Raw genomic sequence first — 27,386 nt, 5'->3', positions numbered from 1 at the left:
TCTTCAACCTTATATCGACTATTCGCTCCTGTCTGGGTGCGATTCAATTTTGACTTAGGAAGGTTCTGATTGTCATATGCTTTGGGTCGAGTTGTATAAAAAGTATTAAAGTATGGAAATAACATTTCATATTGACTTAATGATGGTGATGGTTCAGTAGGCGTAACTTGTGGCCTGGTTTAATTGGAGTGGGTGTGAATATCAATAACTTTAGCCTATCCTGTTGTTAAATTCCGACTTTAACGTTACTTTAATAGCAATACAGAATAATTGAGCTTTTCGTCTTAACTAGGCGAACGCGAACTTCTGGTGACCCCCGCAGCCTTGCTATTCAGCTGAGTCTGCATCCTTGAGATATACAACGCTCTTATTCGTCTCACTGTGGCCATCCAACCTTCTGCTCTGGGAGTGTTATTCTTAATTTCAGGTCAAAGGCCCCCTCACGTTCAGATGTGCAGGGTTGTTTAAATCAGCTCCCCCCCCTGTGTACACAGCCTTGAGCTGACCCACTTCGTTTGACCACTCACCCTGGATTTATCTTTCCTTGAGGCAAGGTTGCAAATTCTGTCATCCTAGCCCTCCTCCAGTTCATTACTTAACAACACCTGGTGTTTTGCAGTTTGCTGCGCTTTGGGGTGTTTTCATTCATTATATCTCAATGATGGAAGAAGGCTAGGATACAACACGGGCCACGTGTTGGTGCCTCTTCAGATGTAGAACGTGGATCTTCCAGCTTGCAGAACGTAGCAACCTAGGTCCCTCCCAGGGACCCACCTTATATCCTCCCGGGTCGGGGCTGGCTCCGCCCTTGGCCCCGCCCACCTTCGAGAGCGTTCCAGCTCTCTCTCGATCTCTCTCGAAAGCTCTCCCAGGACACGTGATCACTCCCTATCCCCCCCCCCCCCCCACATGGGGGCCTCCCTATGGACACTCCAGATCACGTGCCTACGGGGTCAACCAGAGTGCCACGGCCCGGGGCAACCCTGTCCTTGGGCTAACTCTCCTGCTCCGCTATGCGTGGTGCCATTGCTATCCCAGCGCTCACCAAGCCCTGCTAGGGCTGGTACTACACCCACTTACGGTACATCGCACGCCGTGCTCTGCTCGAGCCGGCATCACTCTGTAACACACACAATGCTATCCGCGATGTAAGTACTTCGCACGCCATGGCCCTCTAGGGCCCGCACCATACAGTGACATCCCCAATGTCACTACACATATATTCTTCGTGTGATAGCAGAATCATCAAGTAATATAATGTTTAAATGCATGCATATACAGGCCACCATACTTTAATAGGGATTACCGTTGGTACGGCTATTTTAATACACAATGGACAGTAAGGACAAGATCAAATGGCTCACATAATGCGCATGCATAATGTACGTTGACTCATTAATCGCCGCCCCCCACCCACCCACTATGCGCAGGAGTGCAGAAGTGTGGTCACCACCTCTGCGCCTCTATATAAGGAACGAAACAGGTGGACTTCTCCACAAATCTGGCTGTCACCTGATGAAGCTAGTTGTAATACAGGTAGGAACAGTTCCACACTGCCCACCAGGGATTATTTGTCTGTCTGTCGTGCATAGCCACGCCCTCGATTTGTATTTGATAGAGCGCTTCGGGCGGGCTCAGCACCACGTGACGCGCTGCCCCACGCAGCTTGCGCCCCGTGACACGGATCGCACGAATGCGCTGTCCAACCAAGTTCCTACCTGCCCACTCCGAAGGAACGTGTTTACTGGCAAAACGTCGTACTCAGATTGTAAATGTTGTGGCTTGGCTGTCCAACCCACCGGTGTGCTGTACTAGTGACGAATTGGCATGTTCTGTTTACGTGACAACCCTTACTAGTTGGCTGTGTCGGGTGGTGCGCGGGTTTTAACGACACATTTATATATTTACGCAATCTAACCCAAAAACGCCTACGTGTTAAACTGTCATATTTGAATACGTATCAATGTGTTCGAGCAGTAATCAATCTATTACATTTTGAATACTTGTGTTTAGGTGTTCGAGCAGTAATCGAGCATAGTTCATAGCTATGACATTTCTAATACATGTGTCTGTGTTCCAACAGTAACCGAGCAGTGGCTGATCTTTGGATCGTTAAAAATCAGTTGATTCCTGTTTAAATCCAGCTTTTGGATAGTAAAACATTTGGTCGATTCCCTTTCCAGTATTCCTTATATTCTGTTGCACATTCATGATATCCTGTTACAGTACACCATAGTTTCTGGTGTAGAGTAATTGTTTATAATTATCCGTCTAGTTATTCTCCCAGCACTTGGCATGAGTAACGTGGTGCAGGAAGAGTAATCGAGACGGGGAGTCTTTGTGTTGCTGTGGAATTGAGAGATAAAGGTTGTACACACAGACACGAGACATGGAGAGCGACGAAGGGCAGACATCTTATAGAATTAGTTAAGCAAGGAGGGGGCCATCATTTTGGACCCAGGTAATGCAACCCTATATTTTCCACAAGGGATATTATTTGTCGAAAGCGGAATTGTCCAGGAACGGAACCCTCGCGTTCGGCTATGTGAGGTATGCCTGTACGGTACAATTTTTCATTTTATATTCAGGTATAAAATAATGCAAACAAAACGTATATCGAGGTACGTGTTGTATCTATGCCCGGTTTTCCGTTATTAATATTAAGAATAATAAAAAAAAAATATTTCTCTTTTTATTATATCTATATATACTTTTTAATTAAATAATGATAACAACCCACTACAAGCACACCAGGAATCTGTGAAACGGCCATTAAACTGGTAAGAAGTCGGTCACAGAAAGGTCATAGACATCCAGATGGACAAAAAGATGTATGGACTAACCTCCCAAGACATCTGGAGATGTACAGATAAGGTGCAGAGTAAATAACGGTTGAAACTTCGCGTTTTCTTAACGTTTTCCTTAACGAAAAGTAGAAACTTAACAAAGATAATTAACCAACAAACAATAATATTTTTATTATTAGTATATGTTTCCTACCTACACGACCTTCCTAAAAACTAAAGAGTACGAATTCCAGAAATCTTAAGTGGAAACATAGTTACACTTAACCTCAGGACATTAAAATATAACTCAGAATAAAACACCAATCTCTGGAGAACTAAACTTGGCGAAGCCCCAAAATAATAATGTGACGAGGATCATTACGAATATTCATTAAACATAGACGAATGATAACCACGATACTAAGACCGAAGGAACTCATAAAATATAATTCAAGAATAAATGTAACACACAGGACCACATAAATGTATTACAAACATCTCCTCAGCCACCTTTGTCTTCCAGCGGGGTCTGGCAAGCAAGGAGGGAGCAAAAAGGTCACAAGGGGGGGGGGGGGGGGTTTGTGCTGACATTGTTTGTTTTCTCTCGCAAGAGACGCGGAGAGAGGAGAGGGTGCTCACGTTTTGAGTTAAACACGGCCATCTTTGTCTCCCCGCAGCACAAACAGATGGCCCATGAATGCTTGGAGGGTTAGGAAAGGTCGCGAGGAGGGGTCGCGGGGGTGTCTGCTTCTTCTCGCTCTGTTTTTGTTTGTTTTCTCTCGCAAAAGACGCAGAGAGAGGAGAGGGTGCTCACGTTGAGTTAAACACGGCCGTCTTTGTCTCCCCGCAGCACGGACAGCAAGATTTGCACACGCGAGCAAATAACATTCCCCACCCCTCCTTCCAGAATGGTTACACAGCTGTGTCTTTACTAATAAACACGCACACGACACACGAAACACACGGACGCAGATGTGTTCAACCCACAGAAAGATATATGACGGCCTTCAAACAACTCGGGAAGACTGAGTGGATTTTCCCAATATAAGCCGGGAAAAAATCCATTCAACTCAGATCGTCAGGGGCTCTGGCCCCCACCACAGATCTCCAGGGCTTCGGCTCCATCTCTTCTCGTCGCCGCCAACGAAGAAGCTTTTCGTCATCCAGAATGACGAGGTTCGCGAGGTAGCGACGTGCAGCTACAAGCCGAGGTCTGCACCACCTGAGAAGAATCGCTACCCTGAGTCGCCGAGCTGCGAGTGCAGCCAACAAAGACGCCAACGTCCACCCTGCCACGAACGAAGCATCGCTCCTCGTCAGAGTGACGACCAGCGAACAACCCGCAGGAAAGGCGGAGATCGCCAAGCGAGCAAAGCAGAGAGCGCAAAGCAGTGGAGAAAGCCTGGTCAAACGGCTGTGAGGAGGAGGACAGCGCTGTTGAATGCGCCGTGTGTCTAATACACACCCAGATCAACCAGCATCAACCAAAACCGACTCGTCATCCCGCAGTGGAGAAAGAAAGTCAAAGTCTTCCGAGCGCCACCGAGCGCCACCGAGCGCCACCGTGCGCCACCGAGCGCCACCGAGCGCCACCGAGCGCCACCGAGCGCCACCGAGCGACAACGAGCGCCACCGAGCGCCACCGAGCGCCACCGAGCGACAACGAGCGACAACGAGCGACAACGAGCGACCGAGCATCTTCAAGGACAGCATCGTGCCAACTCGTCGTCCAGCAGTGGAGAGAGAGCGAGGGAGCAGCAGGAGCAGAGCGGCGGCCACGCCCAACCCAGAGAAAACTTCTGGCCGCTGTTCGTATCCTCCCACACCACACAAGCTAACGACACAACTCCCGGCTCTAAGAATTAATTAATATTAAAAGGGGACAACGCACACACAACACGCACACGAATAAGACTTAAAAAAAAAATTGTCATTGCGTTTCAAAAAGGGTTGCCATTTCGAGGTGGTGCGTTCAATATCAACGGATTGTGCAAAGCAGTTGCTGTCGTCGAGTTACATGAATAAGAAATGTTTTAGTCATTAATTTTCGTTAACTGCATAATCACGCCAATGAAGAAGTATTTTTAGTCATTCATTTTCGTTACTGCATAATCTTGTCCATGAATTTATTGACGTATACCTGCTTTCGGATAAGAGAGTGTCATGTGCTTGTTTAGAATAAAATTGCTTAACACCAACTGTTCGAGTGCTTCTTTCCAAGTCCATGCAAAACTATCTTATTCTTGATAACTGTATCCTGCGATGAGATATGAAAATGGAGACCTAAAATATCATAACACACACTAAGATAATCGGTAAACGTTTAATCGATGATAATCGTATTATCCTGATTGATATAACAATGGATAAACGAAGCTAAGCCTAATTATCATAACTGCTCACAGTAACATAATCGCAAGCATCCGCATAAATTACTACGATTATCTCCGCGATTATCATAATTTATGCATATAATTACACACATCATAATTTATGCATGTTAATACACACATTAACATAATTAATGCGATTTGCGCATTTTTTTGAAAATTATTAATTTTTATTATTTTCATCAAAATTTCATAATCCAATACATACAACATACGCCAGTATTGCATTACTATGCTCCCCATATCTTTGCTCCCCATCTCTGCCAGCGCACACTGACGAGCATGAAGTATGGTCAAAATAATCCCCACCATGCACAGTGTGGGAATCGTCCGCACCCAGAAATGGATTCACAAAGGGCTGGACAAGCACATGAATATACACGTCTGTTAATCATACAATTGTAAAGATTGTAGATACATATTTAAACTGTGAATTGACAATACGTACATTTCTGTCTACTATATTTTATTGGAAGCAAAGAACCAACTAAAATAACACAGTTTTATTTCGTTTTACTAAGGGTAACATTTTAACAATCTTACAACATGAATAAACATGTGGTGCCAAAAGCAAAACAAGCATAGTTGTATTGATCAAATGCTTTGGAAAACCGTTTACAAAATATGAAACAGTAAGAGTAAGATAACATGAAAGTACCAAAATACACATTGGAATATAAGTCAGATAAGGTGGGTTTATTCTTTCACCACCGATTTGCGCGGTTTGCCTGCGTACGGTGCGAAAGAAGTCCAACACGCGTACGTGCAAGGTGACAGGCTTTGGTCTAGTTATTCGCGGATATATTACAAGGTGTATTTTGAAATATTATTTTCTCACTCCGTGTGAATCGTAGTAAGTAACACACATTCTTACCTTGACAATAGACAGCAAAAAATAATAAGAGGTTCACTGCTGCTCTAAAATGGGCCATACTACACATTCTGTGCCGACAAGAATGTCAGCTGAGCTATATGTATGGGTACCAGTTAAGGGAGTGGTTTGTGTACACCAATGACGTCAATGTCACCAGCAGTCATAACTTGCACAACTTGACTAGCTATTCCTTCTTCCTGCTTCATAAATGAAATCATCATCGTGAATCATAATTAGTTTTTTTATGGGTTAGATCATGAAAACTGTCACCTCCTTCGCCGTACAATCTGTTGACCAACACAAAAGAATAAAGCTACTCTGCCTCACGACTGCAGATTATCATGGTGAATTTTATTTCCCCCGTCGCATTTGATAGCTCCCACAGCCGGGCATGGCTGGTACAAATGTTCTGTACCGCATCGGGAATTTACTTAATCGTTTTCCACTCCCTTTGTCCAAGCCTTGTTGGGTCAAAGGGTCACCCTGCTTCCATATTCGTGGCGCACACGAAATCTGGCACAAACTTCTTCGGTATTTCAAATGTGCACCCCTTACCGTTTGGGGGTTTTTTCTCCTCTTAAAGTGGCCACTTCGTGTTTCACAATGAATTTCCCCTTCGGGTCCCGGGTAATGTCGGCAACAGCTGAGATTAAGTTACACAAGGGGCCACCCACTCGCCTACACAGGTATTGTAGTCAAGATTCTAGACTTTAAGCTTTCGTGACTGCAAGGATTCATACTCTTGGGTTTTTTGGTAAAGTCACGTAGGTAAAAAATAAAATTAAAATTAAGAAAAGTAATTTTATTTTTTACCTACGTGACTTTAACCGAAAAAAACCTAAGAGTATTGTAGTGAAGCGTCAGTCGGGGATGAATATAATGAAATGAAGGGTAACGAGGACCCCCCCCAGCCCCGGTGCTGGGCTACTCATCTCAAATTTAGTTAAGGGGCGCCACGGTGGTGTGATGTTATCTTCCTCGCCTGGTATGCAGGAGGTAGGGGGTTCCATCCCGACCCTGACGCCTGCTGTATATTTGAGGTTTCCATGTTCTCCCCGTAGTCCCGTGGATTTTTTCTCTGGGTCCTCCTGTTTTCCCTCCACATTTAGAAACGCGCGTTTAAACTATTTAGATAATTTCCTTCTGCTATAAATGTCCAAATGATAAGCCATTCTGTTGAGCTTTCATTTGTGACCAGGTCGGATTCGAAAAACAAGTTAATATCTCAGCGGGCTTTGTCTGTTAGGTTAGGGATATTTTAGATGTATTTGTATGTATTTGGGTGATTTGTTTATCTTGCTCGTACATTGCACTCCTATCGTGTTTTTGTATTTTTTGTTGTTGCAAGGTTCTTACCCCGTGCCCCTACTGGACATCTGTGAAAGAGAGCCTCATAGCTCATCGGATTCCTCAAGTAGAAATACATTTTCTGATTCTAAAATTGAGTTTGGAGCTGTCCGATGAGCCATCTGGATTTACACGTAGCACCTACTTAGTTTGTGCGATGTTTACTACTGTACCCTTGGTTTTGTTCGTGTTGTTTAACTTTGGTGGTCTCGCTAGTTTGTGTTTACTCTCTCTCTCTACTTTAAAAAAATCTCATTTGTGTTGTTTCTCTCTGTGGTGTGTCCGCCCGTTTGTGTTGTGTTTACTTCCATACCCAATATCGTTCCCGTCCCTTTATTGATGAAAACATCTGCTGTGAAATGTCCAGCATTTTGATATGTAGCTTACATGTGTAGTGTTTCTATTTCACGCGGACAACTTCTTTTTCTTGTGTCACTTTATTTCAACAGAACTCTTCGCGTTCAACACCACGTTACTCCGTCGCAGCTCTCTCGCTTGTGTTGCTTGCCTGCCACGCTCCGCTCGCTCTCTCTCTCTTGCTGCCTCCCCCACTGCTAGTCTGCTCTCTGCCTCTCCACTGCTACTCTGCTCTCTCTCACGCTGCCTTTCCACTGCTACTCTGCTCTCTCTCTTTCTCACTCTGCCTTTCCACTGCTAGTCTGCTCTCTCTCACTCTCCGCCACTCTTCTGCTAGCTTATCTTGCTAAGGCTCCTGCTCCCCGATGCCTCTCCCCCTTCCTCCTCTTCACTCCCCGCTGCTGCCGCTTCCCCTCTGTGAAAAATAACTCTTGGCTGGCTCTCGGCCACCTCGGGTTATTCACCCACACTCCCCGCGTGCATTCTCCCCCAAATGCTCGGATGAGACTCCTGGCACACGCGTGCCCGTGCACGCCGCTGCCCACCCTCGGGTACGTGCAGCCACCCGCGCCTATTGGCCCTCCACGTGCACGCGCTAAAAATAGCGCGGCAGCTGCCTGCGCACGGCTCACCTCGGCGCAGCAAGAGCCCACTGGCCGTACAGCTAACCACAAACAGGACCCTGCGGGGTGGGCTGGTAGGACCGAATAACCAAAGAATATAAACATAATGTATTATTACACTTGTTTAGCCAGGAAAGCCCCACTGAGTCTAAAGGTTTCTGTAGGGTCCTGCCAAGTGTTTGCAGTAGGGGGCAATGTTGCTACACCTAATCGGACGATCCGAAGGGAGATTTTGAGGCCTAGTTCTAGGCTTTAGGCCTAGCTGTAGGCTTTAGGGCGCTGTGAAAATATCCTTAAATTAAAAGTCAGTGAAGTCGCTCCTGCTGCTCGGCTGTCAAATCCCGATTTTCCTCACAACCGCCGCAGCCACTCGGGCTCAGCATCGCACACCGGCTGAGCCTGTGTCAACTCCCCTGACATGTACGCCATATGTTCCGTACCCACTGCCGCCGACACGTCTGCCAATAAGATGCCTTCCTGAATAACAATCGGCGTGTGTCCCACATTGACTACTTGAATAAAGGGGTTGCTATTCGCTGACAACACGATTAGTGCCCCCACCAAAGAGGGTGTCCGCGACACTGCATTCGAGGGGGTCAACAAGACTCCTTCTGCCGGGTTCACCAAGGGTAAGTGTTTACGCAGCCGTTATGGCACAAGAATTTGCGTGGCTGGTGGAACGTGTACTGTGCGGCTAACCATAGGCTGCACAACAGGATTCATCGTGGTACACTTCATAGCCGTTGTCAAGAACTTTAGACGCTGCCCTGAAGGCATCTTAATACAACCCTTATCCAGCCAGATGTTGAGGGCATCCTGCGCAAGAAATCCGTGCCCAACAAGCATGGCACGGCCAAAGTCGTGTAAATCAACACAGGGCCATCCATGCGCACGTCCCCTATTTGTATTGTAGCAATCATGCGACCCACAATCCCAAGACTACCTCCATTTTCCACAATACATGGCCTGTCCACCTGCTCCAGCGGCCGGTTTGAGGCCGGTAATGAACGAAAAGTCGGCAACGAAATGAGGGTAGCAGAAGCACCCGTGTCAATGACAACACGAATCTCTACCCCTTGAATAAACGCCATAATGTCCAACGAACCCGGTGTGGCACCGAACGCCCGATACGCCAACTCACACCATTTACCCTCATCATAAAACCTGTCGGGATGAGAGGTTACAGAACAACCTAGCGCGGATGAGTGATGGGAATGAAATGGCCCTGTGCAAGATGCGTCACGAATCGCCTGTGGTCCTCAGGATGAGGAGAAGTCGACGCCGTAGGTCGCAGGAGCTCCCGGTGGACCGCCAGCGCGCAGCTGTCAATTTCTGGTGATGTGGTGCGCCCGCAGTTGTAGCATCCACGTGGGGCGTAACCCCTCTACGGTCCGCAGCATGGTGGCCACGCACCCGGCGAACGCCCTCCCCACATCTTAGCAAGTCGTGAGCTTGAAGATCCAGTCGCCTATTCTGTGCTGCTGTCGCTGGCCAGCAAATCCTCCTCCCTGAGATCCAGATGAGCTTGAATGTTCTTTGAAACTTGGAGGGACGAGAGGTCGTTGTCGTCAGCGACGGATAGGACGACCCCCAAGTCCTTTGCCACCTTCAGTAGCCATTCCAGGATGAGCGAGTTGAGAGCTGCCCGATCCATGGGAGGATAGGCCGCCCGCCTGAGAGCCAACAGAGTGCTGCAGAATGCTTGGGGTGACTCTGTGTCACCCCGCTTTCTGAGTTGAAACTTCCTCCGGATGGTCGATGGAGGTTCGTAAATAGCCGCCATCGCAGCACAGGCATCAGTGAATGACGATCGATCGGCCTCGGGGATGGAGTAGATGGCGGCCAATGAGTCATCATCAAGGGTTATCGGCAGGGCCCGCAACGCCTCATGCTCTGACAAGTCGACGGAGCGATATGCTGCTTTGAAGCATAGATGAAACTCCGTCCAATCACCCTCGGTCGCGGAGACCGCACGTACCTGCGGCAGTCGGCACGACGGAGCTGAGTACACCGTCGGTGGAGTAGATTCAGAACCCCACACGACCGCTGCGACTGCGAGCAGTATCAAAATATAAAAATAGGGTTTTTCCCCTTTTTTCTGGCAACAAAACTGAAATCTTTTCATGAGGAATCATGTCTGCATTAACCAAAATACTTGTAGTCAAAATGCAAACAAAAAACACACTGATAATGTATGCATTGTCCTTGAAAACCCTATTCTTCAATGTTGGTACTGGCAAAGGAGGTCTAATGATGTCGATGCTTACCCCGAGCCCTCATTACTTTGATTGTGCATTGTCTTTGAGCTGTACGCCTTTTGGCGTCTTCTGGTCTAGCACAAATTGAGACAAGGCTCAAAAGAAAGCCGTCTCTGGTGTGGACCAATCAGTTTCAAGGAACATGCATATATTATCAGTGTTTTTTTTGCATTTTGACCACAAGTATTTTTGTTAATGCAGACATGATTCCTCGTAAAAAGTTTTCACTTTTGTTGCCAATAAAAAGGGGGAAAACCCTTTTATTATATTTTGGTACTGGCAAAGGAGGTCTAATGATGTAGACGATATATCTTACACACTGTTCACACACGGGATAACTATTTAAGGGTCAGAGCAGCCAACATGCTGTCTGACCCATGACGCCGGAGACAGAGATAAAGACGAAGACAAAGAACCTTGGGTTCCATTCCACCTGTAGACAGCCCTGATTCAGCTTTAGGGCTTCCCTTTTATGCCCCTTAGCGTGGCCTGGCTCCGCCCTGGCCACGTCCCCTTCCGGAAACTTCCAGGAGGTTCTGGGCCACCTTCCACGTGCCACCTTCCCGGCTCCGTCCTTAACCACGTCCCCTTCTTGAACCCTCCAGAAGGTCCTGGGTCAAGCTTCCCGTGTCCCCTCGGTCACCATTGCCATCATCACGCAACCTCCGGTCATTTTCGCAGCAGCAGCGACTTTTGGATAGCCATCGAATAAAGACAGTCACTGCATAGCGCGCTTTCAGATGCTATATACACTACACTTTACACTACACGATACACTGAGCTATACACTACACACCATTATACATTAAACTTTTGGATAGCCATCAAACAAGGACGGTCACCACATCGCGCACTTTAAGAACACTCTTCCTTCCAATATTAGAGAGCCACTGGGGCTATGCACTTTTAAATAATCTAGATTGACAAGCTCATTCTTTCGAAATGCTGTTTGTGTTTAGTTTGTTGTCCTTTCCCCGCACCTCCAATTTGCACGGTCGGCCATGTACGGTTCGACGGAAGTTAAACATACATAAACACAGAATGCTCTTGATCTTGTCAGATCTCAAAAGCGATATACAAAAATTAAGCCATGTGTGTCGAAGGTGAGTGGCGGGGATATTTGACCATTGCACCACTCTGGTCACTGTTGGTTGTTGAAGCCGAGACACATAAAAATAAAATACAATAGTGGATGTTCTTGCACTTTAATGTTCTCGGCTGGTCATAGCATAGTCCCACAGTCCATAACGCATTCTATTCCGCCTATGGTCACCCATGTACGAGCACTAGCCAGGCTCAAACCTTAGCTTCTGCGATCTGACACACTTTAAATGCGATTTGTTCAGATGATTCATTATTAATTCATCCTCCGACCACCTCCGATTGTAGCACGTGTTGGCTACGACCGGTGTAACATCTGGAACGCCGCGCTCAAGTGTTCTAGGACGATTGTCAGGGGCCATGGCACAAGCATTTGTAAGGGACCCCCCCCTCCCCCCTCAATAGGAGTGGGCGATTGTTTAGCCTCGAACTCCCCGCTCCCTGCCCTTGAGGCAAAATATCAGACGAGGCCATTTTTCTCCCCCAGCAAGTTGGCTGTCATGCTGCATTTACATTGTGCGTTTCGTAACGACTGAAGAGGCATACAAAACAGATCAGGGACGTGGGTCCCCTTTATTTTTCTGCAACTTCGAATGCCACCGATTGCGTGGTGTTTTGGTACTTTTCTTAATAAGAAATATAGAGCATTCTCTGGCAGCCCTTTCGTTTAGAAGACAGCGATTCCTGTTACTTCGTTATTAACTTTGTAACTTTATTGTGCCATGGATGTTTTAAGAAACACTTGTTATCTTGTATTTGCTTTTACACAGCACGATAGTCACTCGTGTCATTGTGAAGAATGTAACACAATACATAAGCAGGCAATATTCTTCCTTCTCATATCTGTGTCCCCACATGAATATAAAACAATATATTTGCCACACGGCCTTTTGGAGTGTTTTTTTACTCACCACAACAACGCGAATGTGATGTTATCTTAGGTATTTTTCCATAATCGCTCACTCACACAACTGGTATTGAATTTGCTCGAACAGCAGCAAATATGTACACTTTTTTATTTTACTAGGTAAGGCTCACTGGGCTATGCGGCTCTTTTTCAGAAGCGACCTGGCTATCACAAATGATAGCTCAACGAAGTGGCTTCTCATGTAGCAATGTATACCAGCCAATACTCTGATCACATGATTCTAAATGTGGAGAGAAAACCCAGAGTAATGGGAAAAATCCATTCGACCACAGGGAGAGACAAGCAAACTCTAAATAAACACTAGGGGCCAGGATCGAACCCACGACCTCCTACATACCAGATGAGGGAGTTTAACACGTAGGCTTTCGCGACCAATATTATCCATGGGAAAAAAAACATTTGGTTAGATTGCGTCAATATAAATGTGTCATTAACTCACCACTACCCGGCACAGCCAATTAGTACGGTTTGACACTTAAACTAAATGTACCAATTAGTTATTAGTTCAGTACACCGGTGTGTTAAAGAGTAAACCCACAACACTTGTAATTTTGAGTCTGACGTTTCGCTGGTGATTGCAACCAGCTTTATCAGGCGATTTGCCAGAATTGTCAAAAAGTATTCCTGTTTAGGTCTTAAAAGTTTCGGCCTTAAGAGTAAGACCACAATAGGAAGACACAATTCTGGCAAATGGCCTGATGCATTTGGTTGTAATCACTAGCACAACTTCGTCAACTCAAATGGTAAATATCGTGGATTTACTCTCCAACACACAACCGGTGTGCTGAAGTAGCAACTAATTGGCACTTTGTTGTTTACGTTACAAACCTTACTAATTGGCTGTGTCGGGTGGTGGTAGGTTAACGACAAATTTATATTCAAGCGAGGGAATTAACATCTCGCGACCGTGGAGGGCTGTTTGACCAAGGAATTACTAAACATGTGTCTATGTTATTGAGAACATGCTCCCACCCCCATTGGCACCTGTGGAAGATGTCGTGCTCAGATTGGGCCAGAATTCGCAACTATTAAGTTGCGGTAAGCCAACATTGCCTGGAGATGGCTGTTGATGATGGTGCTGGTGGTTGAAGTCGGACCTGGACAGTTAAAGTCACCTATGAGAGCGAATCGACCACGATGGGAAGGAGAAAGTAATCATCAGAATAAGAATCTTTATTCAGACAGGAGGAATTCGATGAGTTAAGAAGCTCTTTTTATGAAATGTCAAGAGGTGAACAGCACAAAGACACCCCGAGCTCTCAGTTTCCTGATAGTGCATTGCAACAACCTTCCTCCCTCAGGGTGTTCGTGTATTAGTTTAGCCCTGCTCCTATTGAGCCTGGTTCCCCGGGGTTTGAATCCCACTCACGATCAACACAGTGGCGGTTATCTGAACTGTTCCTGGTTTCACCCCCCCCCCCCCCCAGGTAGACTCAGCCTTAATATGAATACCTGGTGTGGCATGTAAGATAGCCACTGGAAAGACAAAGGCGGTCGGACACGGCTCTGGTTATGCCCTTTGAATACATATTATTTTGGTCGTGGAGAATTGGCATCGTATTATGTATATTGTCTTGAGTGATCCTTAGCTTCAATACATCAATATCAAACTTCAATGTTTCGTTATCAAATGTATATGCTTAACCCAGATCTCATGGCACTTGTGTACGGCTAAGTGGATGTTAATAAAACATGAAACTAGTCTCTCATTGATAATAGGGGTTTTCCCTTCCTGGCAATAAAACAGGTGTTAAGATGTTAAAACACCAAACTGAAATCTTTGCAAGGAATCATGTCTGCATTTACCACATATACTTGTGGTGAACATGCAAACAAAAAAACATGATCTGACAGTATGTACTGTCAGAGCATGTTTGTTTTCTTCAGAGCCTAGTCTGTATTGTCAGAGCATGTTTTTTTTTACATGTTCACCGGAAGCATATGTGGTTAATGCAGACATGATTCTTTGCAAAGGTTTCAGTTTGGTGTTTTAACATCTTAACACCTGTTTTATTTTCAGAAAGAGGAAAACCCTATCATCACACTTTAATACTGGCAAAGGAGGTCTCATGATGTAGTCTGTCATTAATGTGTCCCCCCTCTGCTTCATGAGTTAGGTTAATTCCTGGGAAGAAAAATATACTGCGGCTTCACAAGACCATCCTCAGCTCTAGTGATTCTCATCATGCCCATCTCATCAAAGTATCTTGTATTCTGTTTTCCGGCTTCCCATTCTGCTGCTGTTTGGCTTTGTCATCTGTTTTTTACACATTTCATCATGCAGGGAACGCATCTGTGTGTACCAGGAACTGTGACGTTCAAAATAGACAAGATATAAAAAATCTAAATTTGGAACAGGCTTATATACAATAGAATTGCACAAGTACTGACATTCCTGCCAATTTTTCAACAACCGAATGCGAGTTTGGGCAAGGTAGAAAAAAATAACAACAACAGTCATTGACCACACCAAGACAACAACACAAAGTAACAGTCCCTCAAAAACACTGCACATAACACTGAACTATTGAGACACGGGTAAGGATCACATTTACAAACCACATTGGCAAATGTGGTTGTATCCGGAACCAATATTCTCTTGGTCAAAGTGTTTATGCTGCTATCAAGAGGAGGTAGATTGAGGGTGAGTGAAAGCAACTGGTGAGTTTTGGTTTAGAGAGGAACCGTGATTGGGTCTCTTCAATGGCCGTTTTAAAGGTTATATTGGTAAGAGCAGCTTTATGAACAATCATTAACACATAGTAATAGGCTTTCGCGACCAATATTAACCAATAAGGTTTGTTTGGGGGGTAAAATGCCGTGAATATAAATGTGTGATTGAGGGTAAACCCCAATTTAAATGGTGTTGTGGGTTTGCTTTCCAACACAACCGGTTAGTGCTGAACTAGTAGCGAATTAGCACGTTTTGTTTACGTGACAAACCTTCTAATTGGCTGTCGGGTGGTGGTGACGGGTTTAATGACACACACTTATCTTTACGCGATCTAACCAAACATCCCCTCCCCCCTCTCAATTATGGTTATGGACAATCACCGGTTTGCCATCACAGTGGTTTGTTGTGCAGCGCAGAGGACTTTGCAACATTTAGGGCACAATGAAAAATATAAGAATAAGCTTTACCCTTTCTGGCAATTAAAACAGGAGATGTTAAAATATGCATATGTAGTGTTCGCGATTCAGAGTCAGAGTTTATAGGAGGCACCTTCTTTGTTAACAACTTCCACGGTCTCGTCCACACACTCTCAACAGTAGCTTAGCCTAGCCTGTACACAACACTAGCCGTCTAACACTGATGGCACTGACTGAGATAGCCAACTACTTTCCTTCATAGCGCAATATCTAGCCGAGACGTTTAGCGACGACGGCGACGAGACGACAGCAACAACGAGACGAGTCCACTCCCAAAACCGGCAGCCTCGAGCTCCCACTCTCGGCTCCTTTTATGTTACCAGCGCGGCATGGCTCCGCCCTGACCGCGCCTCCCTTCTCGAACCCGCTAGCAGATTCCAGGCGCCTCCAGATGGGGTCCTCTGTGACCCTTGCCCTAGTTCCTCCACTCTTCCCACACACCGTGCACACCCACGGCAGCGTGTGTACTATCTGTTCCCCACAGTTGCTGCTTTTGTCCACCAGCCGGCGCTATTACACTACACATGTTTTTATAACGCGGATGCGATCGAGAAAATGTAAGTACATCGCAGCGTGAGCAGGAACAAAAGGTTGTACGTATGGCTGCCTCGGCGTAGTATCGCACAAGGCATTGAGAAGCTGCTGTATGCTTCTAGACGTTACCCACCACGCGCCTCGGTCTTTGTTCGGCCTGCGTTACACACCTCATGCTTTATCGCAGACTGTGCGATATCCCCCTATATTATGTTAATTATTAACCTGATTTTTTTTCATAACGCAGTGTTTTTCAGAAACGCAACTAGAACCGCGTTACAGGAGAACAGAAACTGCTCTATTACCCTTTTGGCGTGAACCGGTCGTCCCAAAACCCCCAAAAATGTCACTAGACAAGTTAGACTCAAGCTTATACAAATTCTTTGTCATGTTGTATATGTACAAATGTGTGTGTACAGTGACGATTATCTGAACCGGTCCTGGCCCTCATCTCGGTCGATTTAGCCTCAAATGAGGACCTGATGTGGTGTGTAAACATCGTGTACCGTGCCGACCGTCATATGTGCTATTCGCTAACACTTGCCCCTATAGTATGTTAAGGCTATACAGGGGATCTTTTTCTTGTGTATGGTGTGTGGGGAGCGGTAGTGTCGCGGTTAGCGCGCTGTCCTACGGACCCAGCGACCAGAGTTCGATTCCCACTCACGGCCAACACCAGAGCCTCATCTAGGTCGACTCAGCCATAAATGAGTGGCTGGTGTGGTATGTAAAATCATCGTCACTGGTGAGACAAAGGCGGTTGCGATCATCGTAGCTGCTCGCTGACAGCACTTGCCCCAGCAAGTTGTTAAAGGCTACACGGTGGATCTTTATCTTTGTGTATGGAGGGGTGTGGTGTCGCAGCGTTTAGCGCTTTGCGCTTCGCATCGTACATAGCCGACCATGCTAATCGGAGGTTCGAGGGGGGGGGGAAGGACAACAAACCGAACAAACAAAAGAAGTTCTTAAGACATTGTGTTATTGTTATAGCTCGTGGCTCTCGCAAAGGCGTTACGTTTCACAGACGAGTGTGGTCTTCAGTTCGGGCGCCGTTGCTACAGCCAGTGGATTTACCCACTGCCCATCATTCCCTTCCTCTACCCTCCCCTCGCCGCTCCACTCCTTCCCATCCCACCACTGTCGCCCTTTCCTGACCCCGCGTGCCCTCTGTTACGGTCACTCATTGATCAAAACTTGCACACTGCCCCTTGCCATCCTTATCACTCGATTTTTGTGCAGAGTGCTTTAAACGAATGCTTAAAGCTTAGGCTTCAGGCACCTTGCAGAGTTTAAATGCGGTGCAATGTACGTTAAACTTATTTCGCACCGGACGTGACCAACTGTGCTCACGTAAAATAATAAATTATGATTAGTAATTGTGAGCCCTTTTTTTGGCAAATTTTGAACTTTTGGCAAATTTGGAACTTGAAACCAAGCACTCCTATTTTTTTGATGAACGTCACAGGAACTTGAACGTGAACCGTGAGGCAGCAAGCGTCACCATTCAACCATTTGTATCCGAAAAATACATGATGGACCTTATTGAGCCAATGCCTGCATCTATTACATTCATGTAGAGGCAGAAACTACATTTTCAGATGTTGACATTTTTTGGTATTATATTTTATTAGTCTCGAGTCCATGTTTCTTTCATCATTTTCTAGTTTAAACTCGAGTAAACTCACACTGCCGGAACAACAGAGCTGAACCAGACCAGGTCCGATAATATCTCAGAAAAAAAAAATAACTCAACACCCGCATCATTGCTCACATTTTATCACGCAACTCTCAAAGTTAACAAATGGCGCTTGTAAATATATATATATATTTTTTTTACAGTTCTAGTTGTATGCATGAACATGTTTTTTTAGAGAATTAATCTGAGTTTTTTGGAAAGGGAGCTGGGAGAAAATCCATTCCACCAACATTGTTACCGTCCACTATCCAGGTCCACTGGAGGGAAGAATGGTGACTGACCTTCGTGGCTGGGTCGCCATATGAACACCATAACCACATTTTAGATAACAGGGATTTCGATAATTTTTTACACCCAAAAACAGCAGGATGTGGAATGCATGGTGTGCATGCACATTGTATGGGCATCGAACATGCGCGTTATGCATGCACATTATGTATGTTGATTAAACTATGAATAACCCAACCGGTAATATATAGCTTTGTAACAAATATGAATACATTACCCACCCCCTCCTCTGGTCTTCGTACCTGATTGACTCACAAGTGAAGACGAGGAGGATGTCTCCCTAACTCTGGCTGTTGCCTGATGATGTTGGCTGTTATAATTACCGATGAAACGTCACAGTGCTGGGATTGTAAATGTAGTAGTGGGTTCACTCTCCAGCACACGACGGGTTAGTGCTCAAGTAGTAACTAATCGGCACGTTGTGTCGGATGGTGGTGGCGGGTTTAACGACGCATTTATATTTACGCGATCTAACCCAAAAATATATTTTTTTGGGTTAGATGGGCCAATGAGAATCGCACGGCAAAATCAAGCTAATTCCGCACGTCACATCGCAACATCTTTCTACTAGTATAGAGGAGTAGAGGAGAGTGGTGGCGTTGTGTGCGCTGTCCGGTGCGGTGACATCACGGGACGTGGGGTCGCACGCACTGGGCAGTGCACGTGACGTCACGCCTCAGAGGGTATTTAAGGGAGACCCCGTGACGTAAGCGGGGTCACTGGAGGAACGGGGATAGTGGAAGGGGTGAAGAGGGAACCCTTTATAGTGATACTTGTTAATAAACCCTGGCGGAAGCCCCTAACTCACCTCCGTGTCCGAGTACCTCCGTCTACTACTCAACAACTGGTGTCAGAAGGCCGGTTCGCGGGGCTTGTGTCGCCGCGAACGGCGGCAGTTTGGGCATCTTGGGCATCTTGGGCCACGTTGTAGCGTCGGTTCGGGTTGACGAGATTGAGTTGGCCGGGCCGATTTTGGTCTCCAGGACCTTGGCAGTGCCATGCCTCTTGGGGACCGACTTTTTGTCTAGGATGCCCATCCGAATTCTCGTTGACCAGGGCTGTGTGGAAATGCCGTCAGGGAGGCGGCTGCAATTCCTACAATCGCCTACCGTCCTGTCTCCCTTGGTCGCCGGTGTACGGGCCTTGAATAAAGTGCTGGTGACCATACCACCGGCGTCACAAATCCTGATACCCCTTAGGTTGCGCAAACCGCTCGAAATGGGCTCCACGGAGACGGGTATCCTCCTGTCCCCATCAAGCTACTTTTCAAGGACGAAGGGGTTGGTGGGCGCCTTGACAGCCGTGTCGGGGGGCCAGGACCTTTTTTTGCAAGTCCTCAATTCAGGACCCTTGCCGGTCGTAGTCCCGGCCGGCGCCGTCCTGGCACACGCGACCCCGGCTCCTCCACCCGAGAGCGCTGCCCCGGATGGAGGGGTCGTGGCGGGCGTGATGCGCACGGGGGACCCCGACGCATCATGGATCGCCACGTTGTGCGACGAGAATGCCTCGTTGTCCTCCGGGGAACGTCGGCAACTCCGCGACCTCATCGACCGGTTGACCGATGTGTTCAGCCAAAGTAAGTTTGAGCTGGGTCGCACTACTCTTTTGGACCACCACATAGACACGGGCGACGCGGCCCCTATTCGACTTAATTCCCACTGCTTTAGCCCAGCGGAAAAAGATCATGTCCGCTCGGCTGTCGAGGAAATGTTGGCGGCGGACATCATCTTCCCATCTACTAGCCCTTGGGGTGCCCCCATTGTGCTAGTCAAGAAACGGGACGGGAGTCTCCGGTTCTGCGTCGATTCTCGTAGATTGAACAAGATCTCGGTGGCTGATGCATATCCATTGCCTCGCATGGATGATTCCCTGGACGCCCTCTCGGGTGCGCGGTTCTTTTCAACTTTAGATTTGCTCTCCGGCTTCTGGCAATTGCCACTGGATTGAGGCCTCTAGACCCAAAACAGCGTTCCGCACGCCCCAGGGGTTGTTCGAGTTCAATCGGCTTCCTATGGGTCTCCATTCGGCCCCGGCCACCTTCCAGCATCTCATGGAGATGGTCGGGGCTGCAGTGGGAATCTTGTCTAATCTACTTGGATGACGTTATTGTTTTTGGCCGTACGTTTGGCGAGCACTTGCAACGCCTTGAGGCGGTGTTCGTCAAAGTGCGTGCTGCTGGCTTGAAATTCAAACCCCAGAAATGCCACTTGCTACAACCATCGGTGAGGTATTTGGGACACATTGTTAGCACGTCAGGTGTCGCCACGGACCCGGATAAAACGGCTTGTGTCCGGACGTGGCCGACTCCCACATCTGTCGCAGAGGTGCGTAGCTTCGTTGGCTTCGCATCGTGCTATCGCCGGTTTGTCCGCGATTTTGCGACAATTGCGAAGCCACTGCACGCCCTTTCCGCCAAAGGCCAAAGGTTTCACTGGGGCGCGGAGGAGGAGGCGGCTTTTGCGGCGCTTCGCACGGCCTTGGCGAATGCGCCGCCCTTGGGGTACCCGGATTTTACGAAACCCTTCCTGCTCGATACTGATGCCAGCGACACGGGAATTGGGGCTGTCCTGGCCCAGGTGGTCGACGGGGTTGAGAGGGCGGTAGCCTATGGCAGTCGCGTTCTGCCCTCGACGGAACAGCGATATTGTGTGACCCGGAGGGAGCTTTTGGCCATAGTTTATTTTGTTCAGTTGTATAGACCATATTTGTACGGTAGGCTGTTTACGGTCCGAACCGACCACGCGGCCCTGCAATATTCGCTGAAGATTAGTCAGCCCTCGGGTCAGCTGTCTCGCTGGCTCGAAGTGCTCCAGGATTACCCCTTTGATGTAATCTACAGGAAGGGGACACAGCATAGAAATGCGGACGGTTTATCCCGATTGCCGGCAGGCGGCGGGTGTGCTTGCGCCCTGGGCTCTAGCCATTGCAAGGCCCCAGGGGACGCCGCGGCCCAGTTGGTCGCGTCGGCCGAGGCGGACACCCCTCCAGGTGCGGCGGCGCCCGCGGATTTCGGCCTTGGACTTCCCCGGGAGGTATGGTCCGGCTTGCAGATGGAGGATTCCTCTCTGCTGAAGCTACGGCGCTGTGTCGGATATAAGGCCCGGAGCTCAGCTTCGTCGGCTGCCCCGGCGATCGCCGTGCATGACGGACTACTCATGCGTTGGGATGCCCAATTGGAACGCTATTGTGTGGTTGTGCCCACTAGCCTGTGTGGTAAATTAACCCGAGCCATTCACGAGAAGCTTATGCACCTTGGCTACCACAAGACCTTATTGACCCTTAAGCGGGACTATTACTGGCCGGGTGTTGAGGGTGACGTGGCACTGATTTTGAAGGGTTGCCACGACTGCGCGCGGAGGAAGGCCCCAGTTGTCCGGGACCGGGCCTCGCTGCAGTCCATCCGGGTTTCTCGCGTTAATGAGCTCGTGGCGCTCGACATTTTGGGGCCATTCCCTGCATCCCAACAGGCCACAAATACCTCTTGGTGGGCGTTGAGTACCTCACACGTTGGCACATGGCATGGCCTTTGGTCGATCAGTTGGCCTCTTCTATCACCGAGGCCTTCGTCCAGGGGTACGTGTTTGACAAGGGCGCGCCGGAACAATTGTTGACTGACCAGGGGCGGAATTTCTCGTCTAGGTTGCTCAAGGAGGTGTGTGACCTCCTTGGCACCAAGAAAATCCGCACCTCGCCCTACCACCCCCAGTCAGACGGGATGGTAGAGTGCTTGAACCACACCCTTACGTCCATGCTGTGCCACCAGGTGAACACGTCCCAGTCAGACTGGGACCTGTTCGTCCCGGGGGTCTTGGCGGCGTATCGGTTGGCCCCTCATGCCTCCACGGGATTTTCGCCTTTTTATTTGATGTACGGTAGGGAACCGGAGCCCCCGGGAGCCAACGTCCAGATGGACGTTGGCTCCTCCAAGAAGGGGTCGGCGGTGCCGACCCCTTTGAAGGTTGCGCTTGACCGGCTGCGCGAGGCGCGACAGGCCGCTGCCGAGAATTCCGCAAGCCGGCAGGCGGCTAATGAGCGGCTGCCCAAACACCAGGCAGCTGGCCTCCCGTGGGTAGCGGGTCAAAAAGCGTGGCTGCATTGTCCCCAGGTCCCCGTTGGCACATCGGCCAAATTGCATCGCCCTTGGCAGGGCCCCGTGGAGGTTGTGGAGGTCCGCCGGCCGCAATGCGTCCGGATTCGGTTCGGTCGCCAGCAGTGGATAGTGCACCCGACCCGGCTCAAACGTTATGTTCCATCTACCCTGGGGGATCCACCCCCAATTCCGGAGCGGCCGGCTGATGATGTGTCCGGCGTGCCTGACCGGCCGGGTCTCGTTGACGGAGGTGACGTCCGACCTGTGTGTATGCCCCCAGGCCCCTCCCGAGTGAGGCCGACAGAGACCCCCCGGTCACCGGAGGCCACGGCGGTGGGCCTGTTGCCCGCTGACGGGCCACCTGCACGGGAGGCGGACATCGCACGGGGGAGCGGGCCAGCAGTGCATACCCGCTCGAGGGGGATGCGGCTCCGGTGACGGCCCTGATGGCCGTTCAGCGGGCCCAGCCCCTGGCGCCCGTTCGGCGCTATCCGGCGGATGAGGCCTTCGGGCTCTATTTGCTTTGTTTTTTTTTGTTGTGGTTGTTGTTGCTGTTCTATTTGAGGGGCCGTGCTGCCCTAAGGTTGAGTTTGAGTTTTCTAGCAGCCGGTTTTACCTTCAGGCACACGAACTCGTGATTATTAGGTCTTCGGTCCGGTGTGGGGCCCCGCTTGCGGGGTGCTTGCAGCCGGGTCGGCTGTTTTTTTTTCACGGGGGGGGGTGATGTAGAGGAGTAGAGGAGAGTGGTGGCATTGCGTGCGCTGTCCGGTGCGGTGACATCACGGGACGTGGGGTCGCACGCGCTGGGCAGTGCACGTGACGTCACGCCTCAGAGGGTATTTAAGGGAGACCCCGTGACGTAAGCGGGGTCACTGGAGGAACGGGGATAGTGGAAGGGGTGAAGAGGGAACCCTTTATAGTGATACTTGTTAATAAACCCTGGTGGAAGCCCCTAACTCACCTCCGTCTCTGAGTACCTCCGTCTACTACTCAACACTAGTACTACACAGTTTGTCGCACAACCCATTAAAAAAAGATGTAACATATAATTGCCGGCGCGTTTACAAATGCCTGGGATTTTTTTTCGTCCCAGTCCGTCACAGGAGACAAACAACCCTTCGCTACTCGCCGTTGCACAATACCCTTCCCTCGCTAGCCACATTGATCATACTTCTGCCACCACTGTGACCAGACCCACGAGCCGGATTCTTCCTCCAGTACAGTATGAATAAATATTATGATTCTCAAGTTCAAGTTTCAAGTTTCATTTATTTGGTATAACCTTGTGAGCCATACGGCTCTTAAGTCGGGTGCAACCGCAACAAACACAATATGAACAGCACATCTTCCAAAAAAACGCATTACAACGCTGTGTGCAAAAATCCCAGTGTGATGCAAGTAAATCACCATGAAAAAAGCTACGAAAACAATATACAAACAGTAATCATCGGAACTGTGATTCAAATTTAACAATAAACGATATACATGACATGTACGACCAAACTTGCAGCCATAGCTTGCCAGCATAACACTCCCAGTGTATGATGTGTGAGTCAGCGTATGATGAGTGAGTCAGCGTGTGATGAGTGAGTCAGTGTATGATGTGTGAGTGAGTCAGTGGTAGTGTGCGTGAGTGTATGATGTGTGAGTCAGCGTATGATGAGTGAGTCAGTGTATGATGTGTGAGTGAGTCTATGATGTGTGAGTGAGTGTATGATGTGTGAGTGAGTCAGTGGTAGTGTGAGTATATGATGTGTGAGTGAGTCAGTGGTAGTGTGAGTGAGTGTAGGATGTGTGAGTCAGCGTATGATGAGTGAGTCAGTGTATGATGTGTGAGTGAGTCAGTGGTAGTGTGAGTGAGTGTATGATGTGTGAGTGAGTCAGTGGTAGTGTGAGTGAGTGTATGATGAGTGAATTAGTGTATTATGAGTGAATGGGTCAGTGGTTGTGTGAGTCAGTGTATGATGAGTGAGTCAGTGTATGATGTGTGAGTGAGTCAGTGTAAGATGAGTGAGTATATAACGGCCTCCTCTTGCCATCACGGCCTCCTTCCCGCCATCAAGGCCTCCTCCCCTGGGCTCCGTCGGCTCCCTCGGACAGGGTCAGTGAAGTGTTCCGCCTCGATTGTCAAGCAGCAAATTCCACAAATTGGCGAGCACATTTTTCAAATTCCCTATTGCCCAAATTTCCTATTGGCCAAATTCCCTAATGAGTGATGGGTCCTGGGCAAAACAAAAAAAACTAAATTATTTTATTTAACTACACTAATTTTTTTTCCAGGTATAAGACCCCACTGAGCTATGTAGCTCTTTTTCAGAAGCAACCTGGCTGTCACAAATGATAGCTCATCGAAATGGCTTATCATGATGTGGACATTCATAGCAGCCAAATAATCTAAACGCATGATGTTGATTCTAAATGTATAGGAAAAATCCGGAGGACCCAGAGAAAAATCCATGCGACCACCACGGGGAGAGAGAGAGACACGTATGTAAACTCCAAATATACAGCAGTATGTGTCAGGGTCGGGGGTCAAACCCACGAACCTCATGTATACCAGGCGAGGTAATTAACATCTACAAGCCACCGCGGCGCCCCAGACTGAATACGGCCGCCCTGTGATAGCAGTATGTGTCAGGGTCGGGGGTCAAACCCACGAACCTCATGTATACCAGGCGAGGTAATTAACATCTACAAGCCACCGCGGCGCCCCAGACTGAATACGGCCGCCCTGTGATAGGACACCAATGTTGATATGTTTACCCTCTCCCCCCACCTACCTTTAGCTCTCTCTTGTTGGCAGGCCCCATCCCGGGCACTTGAAACCATACCAAAAAAATATTTGAATAGGTGGTTTGCTTCACATTGACGAAGTTCATTGGCGCCTAGATGACGCTATTTAGTTGTGTTTAAGGCAACATTGAAAGCGCGTGTAGCCATTGTAGGCTCGCCTGTAATGAATCACATGTGTAGCATCAGTGCGCCAATTGGCGCCTGTAAGGACTAATTGCGGGTGACAAAACAGCACACAAGAGGGGGAAGAACTAGGCCAAGGGTCAAAGAGGAGGTCTATCAGGAAGCTCTCAGAACCCGCGAGAGACTTCGCGAAGAGGGACGTGGCAGGGGCGGGGCATGGCCGCACTAGGGGAATATAAGGGAGAGTGGAACGGGATTCTGGGCACGCGAGGAAATCGGGGTCCTCGCCATCGATGCTGCTGTCTCATCGCTGTCGTTGTCGTCGCTATGTAGCTGTCTCACTATATAGTTAACATCGTCATAGTCGCTATATAATCTACCAGCTGTATAGTCAGACATCGCCATTGTGGCTGTTATAGTCAGCCGGATATATCGTCAGTCGGAGATACGATTTAGTGACCGTGTCATTAAAAGTCGTAACTGTATGTCGACGAGTAATACATGAGAAGCCCTCTACAGTCTGTCTGAAGTTGATACATTACACATGTGTAGTGGATTCAACTGAGTCGCAGACATACTCTTTGGAGGCAACACATTTATTGATACCAACACAAAGGCATAACTGCCCCTTCACCAGGTAACAACCTATGGTGGTGGACCACCAGGCTAACTACACTAATCACACTGGGAGTAGCTACAATGGAAAGGACCCCGGCTTGGGTCCAGGCTCACGTGTTGGTGACTATTCTCGGACGTCGAATGTAGAACGCAGATCTTATATCTTCAGGATAACAACAGCAACGCTGAACCGCGGTCCCTCTGGGGACTCTGTTTATATCCTCACTGGTCGTGGCTGGCCCCGCCCTTGACCACGACCACCTTCTCTAGCAGGCTCTCGCCCGACACGTGACCACCCCAAGCCCACACCTGGGGGCCCCTGTGTAGATCTTACCCGTCACGTGCCTTCCAGGGTCAACCAGATTGCCATGGCCTACATTAACCCTATTCATAACCTGCACCTTCACACCCTCTCCTATAGTGGACAGCACTGCACGCCGAGCGTGGTGCCACTCAGCGCTATCAGCGCTCACCAAGCCCCTCTAGGGCTGGTATTACACCCACATGTACGGGGTGTCCACGATGTCAATACATCGCCCGCCGTGCCTCTCTAGGGCCGGCACCACATAGTGACATCCGCGATATCACTACACATGTATAATTGTGCACTTCTTACAGCCAATTAGTAAAGTTTGTCACTTAAAAAACGTGCCAATTAGTTTCTACTTCAGCACTAACCGGTTGTGTTGGTGAGTAAACCCACTCCAACATTTATAATTCTGGTACCGTGAGGTTTCGCCGGTAATTAATGTATTCATATAAGTTATGGTGGCTATCCATTAACGGTTTGGTCATTCATAGTGTGTTAAACATATGTTATGGTGCAAATTACGACACAGAGGCAGGTCTTGTAGGGGCTGACGCCAGGGTTTATTATGGGCTTACGCCTAAGAGTTAATACGGCTTACGCTTAACACGGGGCGGGACTAGTATATATCTCCCCAGGGTTAGGGTACTGGGAAACCTACCACCCCGGCTATCCGGGGTGAAGCAGCCACCCTTAGTCTCGTGTTAAGTTACCCTACCCTGGGTCCCAACTTCCACCCTCTCACGTTCCTGGCTCTCACGACGACCCCGCCTCACGTCACGGGTCCCTGCTTAAGTACCCCAGGGGAACATGACGTCACCGCCCCCTGTGCACTACGTCACTTCCCATAATGTCATCGTACCAAAAGGTCCGCCTGACGTCACTTCCTGTGACGTCATTGCACCAGAAGGTGAGCATGACTTATCACCAACTCCTCCTCTACACATATATAATGTGCATGCTGTCACATGACGGAAATAAGTGCCAAGGGAAACTACAATGGAGGGTGGTATCCACCTGTAATAGAGAAAGCGGGTGATTTAAAATTAGAAACCTGCAGCAAACAAGGTGTCAATCACCATTAATGTGGCTGGTTTCCTATGAATAGGGACCCCACTGCCGC

General features: G+C 48.4%; 1 protein-coding gene across 1 annotated transcript in view; it reads right to left on the bottom strand.

Moving 5' to 3' along the window:
• LOC144733868 (uncharacterized) overlaps positions 1–6,100 on the bottom strand; it is a 210,360-nt gene extending 204,260 nt beyond the window's left edge. Inside the window, exon 1 of the mRNA XM_078615876.1 lies at positions 6,051–6,100. The gene's annotated coding sequence lies outside the window, so the exon portion shown is untranslated. The remainder of the gene's footprint in view (positions 1–6,050) is intronic.
• Positions 6,101–27,386: the final 21,286 nt, after the last annotated feature.

This window comes from Lampetra planeri, chromosome 48 (genome assembly GCF_965212315.1).
Source record: "Lampetra planeri chromosome 48, kcLamPlan1.2.h2, whole genome shotgun sequence".
Classification (NCBI taxonomy): domain Eukaryota; kingdom Metazoa; phylum Chordata; class Hyperoartia; order Petromyzontiformes; family Petromyzontidae; genus Lampetra; species Lampetra planeri.
The sequence above is the reverse complement of the archived record's forward strand: the minus strand, read 5'-3'. Positions and strand labels throughout refer to the sequence as shown.